This window comes from Myotis lucifugus, unplaced genomic scaffold (genome assembly GCF_000147115.1).
Source record: "Myotis lucifugus unplaced genomic scaffold, Myoluc2.0 scaffold_366, whole genome shotgun sequence".
Classification (NCBI taxonomy): domain Eukaryota; kingdom Metazoa; phylum Chordata; class Mammalia; order Chiroptera; family Vespertilionidae; genus Myotis; species Myotis lucifugus.
Genome location: NW_005871414.1, coordinates 114,480 through 123,734, shown reverse-complemented (window position 1 = coordinate 123,734; position 9,255 = coordinate 114,480). Strand labels below are relative to the sequence as shown.

The 9,255-nt window shown below is 36.9% G+C and overlaps 1 pseudogene; it reads right to left on the bottom strand.

Annotated features, from left to right (window-relative positions):
* The window catches only part of LOC102431937, a 2,657-nt pseudogene extending 1,973 nt beyond the window's left edge, over positions 1-684 (bottom strand).
* Positions 685-9,255: the final 8,571 nt, after the last annotated feature.

Genomic DNA, 9,255 nt, shown 5'->3' with positions numbered 1-9,255 from the left:
TGTCCATTGAACATAGATATAGCTTGTACAGCTTCTTTTGGACTGTTCAAAAGTAACAGTGCCTATTCCACGACTTTTTCCATCTTTATCCTCAAGAATGTATGTCCGGACCACAACACCAGCCATACTAAAAACTTCCTTCAGCTTCTTCCAGCCAACTTTATAATCCAGATTTGCTACAAATACTGTGCTTCCAAGTCTTCCAGCCGTTTGCATTGCTCTCCTGGCATGTTCACCATCAGGATCTTCTTTGACTTTCAGTGGTCTTCCACTCAGAATATGCTTGTTTAGAACTTCAGCAGCTTTTTTCATGCTCTCTTCCATCTTGAATTCAACAACGGCACATCCCCTTGACTTTCCTTCAGCGTCCATTAAGAGCTCCACGTATGTTACCTCACCAACTTTTTCTTTAACCAGGTCTTTAAGTGACTGCCATTTCACATCAAAAGGTATGTTTGTAATGAAGGCTCTGTATCTTTTGGTTGGATTGGCATATGGCTCAAAGCGATTGCCCCCTCTTTTTATGTTTTTCTCTTTTCTCTTCTCATCCTGAGTAGGTCGTTCTCCTTCACCTTTTGGACCCGGAACTCCATTGCCGCTTGGTGCGCTGGGTGCGCCGCTCTCCCCCTCCATTTTGGGCTCCGTCGCCGCCATCTCAGCCGCCGCCTCGACCCCTGCCGCCATTTTCTCCGCGTCTGGGCTTTTGTGTGAGGGAACAGGCTGTACAACGCAAGCATATGTGTTAAAAGATTAATACAGAGTCTTTTTTCTTTAGACTCAGTATGACCTATCTTCTCAATCTAAGTTCTGTATTATCCACCCTCTCACCCTACTTATCCTCTATAGGGGGGTCTGCAGCACCCTACGGTACAGTCCTATCGGTCCCGAGTGCAGGGGGGCTTACCTAGGGGAACCCTGTTCAGGCGCCAGTTGTTGGGGTCCAACCACAGCAGGTCCAGAGGTTCCCAAAGGTTTGGACGGAGACAGCGTTCAGTTGATCAGCAGCCTAGCCAGGTTCTCTAGCCAGGTTCTAGCCAGGATCTCTAGCCAGGTTCTGTCTTTTATTGTCTTGTTACATCTGTATTTATACCAGTTGCTTTTAATCCTATCAATTTCTATTCCAAAGGATAGGGCGTTTCTTATCTCAATTCCAGGGAGTAAAGATTATGTAGCGTAGCTTAAGCATGATTGTTCATAGTTAAAGTGATTAACTACCCGCCTGGCACTTAGTTAAGGGGTTTTATCCCCTCCCTAACTTCAGGGGAAAATCCCTACCTGGGGAAACAACCTTTCTCGGAGAGGTGACCTTGGTTAAACACATAGCGCCAAGAAGGGGAGCAAACATATTAAGAACAGTATGTCATATACCCCAGGTCCCTTGAAACATATGCTGTGCAGATGTTTCTTCCCTGCAGCAACTGTGTCAAGCAGCAAGGATGGACTGGCTTCCAGCATTTAAGAAATCTCTTTCTTAACCCAAAGTCCTGAGGATATTCTCCTATGTTATTTTCTAGTACTTTTATGCTTCCACTTTTTGCATTTAGCTCTGCAAGGTACTTGGAAGTGATTTTTGTGTATGGTATGAGTTTGCTGAGGGGTGGATGGAGTTTCATTTTTTCCCATATAGATAGCTGACACAGCATCATGTAGTAAAAGTATGAGTTTTACCCACTACACTCCAATGCCAGTGAAATGGTTCTCACAACCAAGAAAAATGAAAGCATATGTGCATCTGAAGACTTGTTTACTAATATTCATAACAGTGTTGTTTGGAATGGGCAGAACTGAAAAACCCAAATGTTTATTAACCGATCAGTGGTTAAACAAACTGTGATATAGCTATACAATGAGATACTGTTCAGCAATAGAAAGCAATAAACTTCTGCAAACCGCAGCAATAGAGCTAAAACTAAAATATAATTATATTGAGCGAAGGAAGCCAGACAATAATATTACAATATGATTTAATTTTTACAAAATTCTAGAAAAATACAAACTAATCTATAAGGATAAAAAACAGATCAGCAGTTTTCTGAGGAATTGGGGAATTAGGGGCAGGAGGATGGGATTAGTAGGAGATACAGGAAATCTTTGGGGATGATAGATATGATAAATTTATTGTATTGATTGTGGTGATAATTTCACAGATGTATAACATGTCAAATCTCATGGAATTAAACATTTCAATTATGTATTGTTTTTGTATATACAAAGCTGTTAAAAGCAAGCTAGAAAGAAAAAATTTTTCCATTGTGATTTTTTTCTTTGCTTCATGAATTATCCGGAGCATTGATTAACTTCACACATTTGTGGATTTGTAAAGTTATTTTCTTGTTCATTTTGTTGTTTTTCTAGTTGCCATTGATTTGCAGCTTCATTTTGTAGATGTAGTATATGCTTTTAATATTTTAACACTTGAAAATTTTTTGACACTTGCTTTATGGACCAGAATGTGGCCAATTTTGGTAAATGTTCCATGTGTACTTGAAAAGAATAAGTATTTGTGGTTGTTGATTATAGTTTTCTATAAAAGTCAATTGGATCAATTTTATAAAGTCTATAATCCAAATAATCTAATTATTGTCTGATCTTTTGTCTGCTTGTTCTCTCAGTTATATAGACAGATATTTTTATCTCCAGTATCATGTGAATTTGTCTGTTTCTGCTTTTAGTTCTGTTAGTTCTTACTACATTTGCAAATATGAAGCAATGGTATTAGGTCTTATTTATTTAGAATTGCCATATTTTCCTGGTGCATTTCCCTTTTATCATTACAAGAATTCCTTCCAATTTCTAGTAATGTTATTTTACCTTTAAGTTGGTTCTGTCTGTTATCAGTAAGGTGAAGCCAATTTGTTTTAATTAGCCTTTATATGGTTTTGTATGGTGCATCCTTTTCTGTCCTTGTACTTTCCAGGCTTTCTGGGTCTTTATAGTTAAGATGTGTCTCATGTAAGCAGCATATAATTAAGGTGTTTTAAATCAATCTGAAAATATTTGATTTTGTTTTAATCCTCACCTGAGGATATTTTTCCATTGATTTTCTTAGAGAGTGGAAGAGAGAGGGAAAGGCAGAAACACTGATGTGAGAGATTCACATTGATTGGTTGCCTCCTGCACATGCCCAGACCATGGCCCGGGCCATGGAGAAGCTTGCAACCAACGTATGTGCCCTTGACTGGAATGGAACCTGGGACCCTTTGGTCCACAGGCCAACACTCTATCTATTGAGCCAAACTGGCTAGGGCAAATATTTGTCTTTTATTTGGAATATATAGCTGTTTATAATTGATGAAATTACTGATACATTTTAATTTAAATCTACCATCTCACTATTTGTTTTTGCTTTGTCCCACTCATTTTCTCCTTTGTTCTCCTTTCTTGTTTTCTTTTGTATTACTTTTTTCTTTTGTGTTATTTTTTATGTTCACTTTCTCCACTATTATCTCTTTCTTACTATTTTTAAATAGTTATCCTAGAAATTGAAATATGCATATTTGACATTTAAATTTAATATAATTTAGTATATTTGTAACTTCCTGGACAATGCAGTAACTAATTGTCTTAATATCATTTATCCCCTCCTGCCTTTTTAAAATATTATTGCTAATATACAGGGCTGGGCAAAAGTGGGTATAGTTGTTCGTATGAAAACAATACAATAATTAATAAATAATAATACAAAAATAAACTTTCACATACTCATTACTGTAAACCTAGTTTTGCCCACCCCATCTTTGATTCTTGCTAATGTTAATTCTGGACATATATAAGTCCTATAGGTATGTTTTTCCTATAGTTTTTTTAAAATATATATATTTTATTGATTTTGTACAGAGAGGAAGGGAGAGAGACAGAGTTAGAAACATTGATGAGAGAGAAACATCGATCAGCTGCCTCCTGCACACCTCCTACTGGGGATGTGCCCGCAACCAAGGCACATGCCCTTGACCGGAATAGAACCTGAGACCTTTCAGTCCGCAGGCGGACACTCTATCCACTGAGCCAAACCAGTTAAGGCTCTATAGGTTTTTTTGTTATCATTTTATACAGATACTATTTAGATTTATCTCTATACTACTTTCCAATCTTCATTTCTTCCTTTACCTTCTTGCTTCAAAATGTGATTGTTTTCCTTCTGCTAATGCATTTTATTTATTTATTTTAAATATGTTTTATTGATTTCAGAGAGGAAGGGAGAGGGAGAGGGAAATAGAGGGATGAGAATCATTGATCTTCTGCCTCCTGCATGCCCCCTACTGGGCATCAAGCCCGCAACCCAGACATGTGCCCTTGTTTGGAATAAAACCCTGGACCCGTCAGTCCACAGGCCAATTCTCTATCCACTTAACCAAACCAGCTAGAGCTGATAATGCCTTTTAGAGCAGACCTGCTCCTGACAAATTCTCTCAGCATTTTTGTTGTTGTTGTTGTCTATAAATTTAATACTTTATTTCACTTCATTTTTTTAAAACAATGGCATTAGAATTTTAAGTGTACTAACTTTCCCCCCCTGGCATTTTGAAGATATAATTCCATTATCTTTGGTTCCTATTTTAGTCTTACTATTGATCCTCCAGAAGTAACGTGACTTTTTCCTCTCTTTGTTTTTAAGTTTTTCTCTGCCACTGGCTTTTAGCGGTTTTACCATATTGTATCCAGGAGTAATTTTCTCTGTATTTATCCTATTTCAGGTTTGTAGCACTTTTGAGTTCATGGCTTATTACTTTCTCCCATTTTTAAAAAGAATTCTCAGACATTATCTTTTCAAAGATTGCTTTTGCTTTATTCTGTCTCTATTCTTCTTTGGGACTCTCATTATACATATTCAACTTTATCTCCATATGGTACTCTTTTTCATATTTTGCCCACTCTGTGTTCTTTTGTTGTATATATTTTCTAGGGATTTATCTTTTAGTTGATTTGTTATCTTTTTGAGCTGGGTTTATTTTGCTTTTAACCTTCTCATTGTTTCACTTATTGTTTTTGTTGTTTGTTTTTATAATTTTATTTGACTTTTTTTAATGGTTTTTAGGTCTTTGCTGAAAATTCTCCATTTTTCCATTTATTATTTTAAACAAATACTTAGTTGTTTTAAAATCCCTATTATTAGAATTCTAATATTTGTATCTTTTGCGGGTCTATTTATACTGTCTTATAATTTTGATCTTTAACTAACTTTTGTCATGCTTTGACAAAAATTAAACTTATAGTTGAATTCTGGCCATTGTGTATAAAAATTATGGAGATAACTTGAGTTTCTGGATGATGCTTGCTTCAGAGAGGACTTTGTTTCTAATATGAAGGTAGCCTAGGAGCATATCAATTTAATCCTTTCATGAATGGAGCAGATTCAAGGCTGGGCTTCAGTTTCTCTGAAAGCTCTTCTATTTAAAATTTAAACTCTTTAAATATTTTAAAAACATTTTATTAAATTTATCAGGGTGACATTGGTTAATAAGATTATATAGGTTTTAAGTGTACAATTCTATAATAAATCATTTGTATATTTCACCACTCCAAGTCAAGTCTTCTTTCATCATGTATTTGAAACCCTTTACTCTCTTCTCCCTCCCCCCTTTCCCTCTGGTAACCACCATGCTATTGTCTGTGTCTCTTAGTTTTTGTTTATCTTGTTTGTTTGTTTGTTGATTTCAATTTCATATCCCACCTATGAATAAAATCATATGGTTCTTGAATTTTTCTGTCTGACATATTTCACTTAGCATAATATTCTCAAGATCCACCCATGTTTTCACAAATGACAGTATTCCTTTTTTCTTATTGTTGAATAGTATTCATTGTATGTATATAGCACATTTCTTTATCCAGTCATATAATGAAGGACACTTTGGTTGTTTCCATGTCTTGGGGTAATACTACAATGAGCATAGTGGTACATATATCTTTATGAATAAATGTTTTCACAATTTGGGGGGAGATACCCAAAAGAGAGGTTGCTGGGTCATATGGTAAATCTAGTCTTAATTTTTTGAGGAACCTCCATACTGTTTTCCATTTACAGAGCCTTTCATCCTAGAACACCAGATTGTACATTCTTCTCTAGGGCACATGAAACATTCTTAAGGATAAAACATATACTGGGACACAAAACTAGCCTCAATAAATTTAAGCAGATTGAAATCATACCAAGCATATTCTCCGACCACAATGCTTTGAAATTGGAAGTCAGTGGCAATAAGAAACAGGGAAAAACCACAAATATGTACAGATTAAGCAATGTGCTCCTAAAGAATGACTGGGTCAAAGAAGAAATAAAAGGAGAGATCAAAAGATACATAGAGACAAATGACAATGTGATATATGAAAACTTTTGGGATGCTACAAAAGTGGTAATAAAGGAAGTTTATATCATTACATGCCTATGTCAATAAATAAGAAAAATCCCAAACTAACAGCTCAACATGACATCTTAAAAAACTAGAAAAAGAACAAATGATACTGAGAGTCAGCAGAAGGAATGAAATAATAAAAATTAGAGCAAAATTCAATGAAATAGAGCAGAAAAAGACAATAGAAAAAAATTCAAAAAAGAGCTTGTTCTTTGAAATGATTAATAAAATGAACAAACCTCTGGCTAGACTCAATAAAGAAAAACAGAGAAAAGACTCAAATAAACAAAATCAGGAATGAAATGGAGGTTATAGTGGACTAGAGGCCCGGTGCACGAAATTCATGCACTCAGGGGGTCCCTCAGCCTGGCCTGCGCCCTCTCGCAGTCTGGAAGCCCTCAGAGGATGTTCGACAGCCAGCTTAGGTAGGGAGCGGGCCTAAGCCATCATTTGGACATCCTTAGTGCTGCTGTGGAGGCAGGAGAGGCTCCCGCCACCGCCAATGTGCTCGCTAGCCATGAGCCTGGCTTCTGGCTGAGCAGTGCTCCCCCTGTGGGAGCGCACTGACCACCAGGGGGCAGCTTCTGCATTGAGCATCTTTCCCCTGGTGGTCAGTGCGCATCATAGCAACCGGTTGTTCTGCTGTTCAGTCAATTTGCTTATTAGCCTTTTATTATGTAGGATACCAGAAATACAAAGTATCATACAAAAATAGAATGAAAGACTATGCCACCAAATTCAGTGACCTAGAATAAATGGACAAGTTCTTAGAAATATATAATCTTCCTAGACTGAATCATGAAGAACTGAAAAATCTAAACAGTAAGGAAACCTCCCAAACAGTAAAATTCCAGGATCAGATGGCTTCACTAGTGAATTCCACCAAACATTCAAAAAAGATCTAATGCCTATCCTTCTCAAAATCTTCCAAAAAAATTGAAGAAATATCAATACTTCCTAATACATTTTATGAGGCAAACATTAATTACCCTGATACCAAAACACACACATACACTGTCTCACACACTCACACACACATACACATCGCACACACACAACTGCAGACCAATATTGCTGATAAATACAGATGCAAAACTCCTAAACAAAATATTAGCAAAGTGAATACAACAATACATTAAAAAGATAATAAATACATCATGATCAAATGGGGTTTGTTCTAGGGGCTCAAGGATAGTTCAACATCTGCAAATCGATCAATGTAATACACCACATTAACAAAATAAAGGAAAAATCATGTGATCATATCAATAGATGCAGAAAAAGAATTTGACAAGATACAACATCCATTTATGATTAAAACACTCAATAAAATTATTATAAAAGTAAAGTATTTCAATATAATATAGGCCACATATGACAAATCCTCAGATAATAACATACTCAATGGTGAAAAACTGAAAGATTTCCCTCCAAGATCAGGAACAAGATAAGGATGCCCACTCTTAGCACTACTATTAAACATGTACTAGAAGTTCTAATTAGAGCAATTGGCAGGATAGATAAATAAATAAATAAAAGGCATCCAAATTGGAAATGAAGAAGTAAAAGTGTCACCTTTGGCAGATAACCTGGTTTTTAGAGAAAAAACGTTAAAAACTCCACCAAAAGCTCTTAGAATCAATATGTAAATACAGTAAGATTGTAGGATACAAAAACAATGTACAAAAATTCATTGTGTTCCTAAATACTAACAATGAAATTTCAGAAGAATAGAAGAAATACATTTTGCATTTGCAACAAAATGAACAAAATGCCTAGGAATTATCTTAACAAAGGATTGTAGAATTCATTCTCTTAAATTATAGCACTTCAGGATACCAGCTCAAATCCCAGAGTGTTTCCTGGGCCTCTCCTCCCGGGTGAACTCTGAACCCCAAGTTTCCCCCCAGCCTTGTGAGGCTGTGGTAAACTCCTTTCAGCTCTACCGCCTTTCACTCACTATTTTCTGTTCAGTTTTTCTGTCTCTCGGTTGCTCCTTGAGAATTCACGAATGCTTCAATGGGAAAGGTGGTGCCAAGTGCCAGCTCACCTCTCTGGATTCTTTTCTTTTTATGATCTTGACCCTTCAAATCCTCACTGTCTTGGTAACTTCTGATGCCTTCGAATAGACGTTTGTTTGTTTTAATTTTTTCTATCTTCTTAAAAATATATTTTTATTGATTTCAGAGAGGAAGGGAGAGAGAAAGATAGAAACATCAATGATGAGACAGAATCATTGATCGGTTGCCTCCTACATGCCCCTCACTGGGGATGGAGCCCACAATCCAGGCATGTGCCCTGACCAGGAATTGAACCTCGACCTCCTGGTTCATAGGCTGACACTTAATCACTGAGCCACACTGGCCAGGCAATTTTCTCTATCTTTTACAGTGGTTTATGGCAGTAAGATTCATTTCAAATAAATTAGTTTTTGGAAGGGAAAAATCAGTACCACTTGGATTTATATGTTTTTTTCACTTCTGTTACTTTCTTATATTTTTATCTCTCTTTGATACTGATACTGTTGTAATTAGCTATTTATTAATAACTAGAGGCCCAGTGCATGGATTTTTGCACCGGTGGGGTCCCTTGGCCTGTGGGGATCGGGCTGAAACTGGCTCTCCGACATCCCCCGAGGTGTCCCAAATTGCAAGAGGGTGCAGGCCAGGCTGTGGGACCCCACAGGTGCACGAAACTCTGGACACTCTGATTTTAGTTCTACTAAAGCCCCAGCTACACTGCTGTGATTGGACTAAGGGAAATGGGACTTTGAAAACCTGGGGATATAATTCCATGGATATTAAGCTTTCAACTATATTTCATCCTCCCAAGGGGCCTCTGGAAATTCTTATTCCAGTAGTACCCCAAGAATCCCACTTCCACAGCACTGGGGGAGACAAGG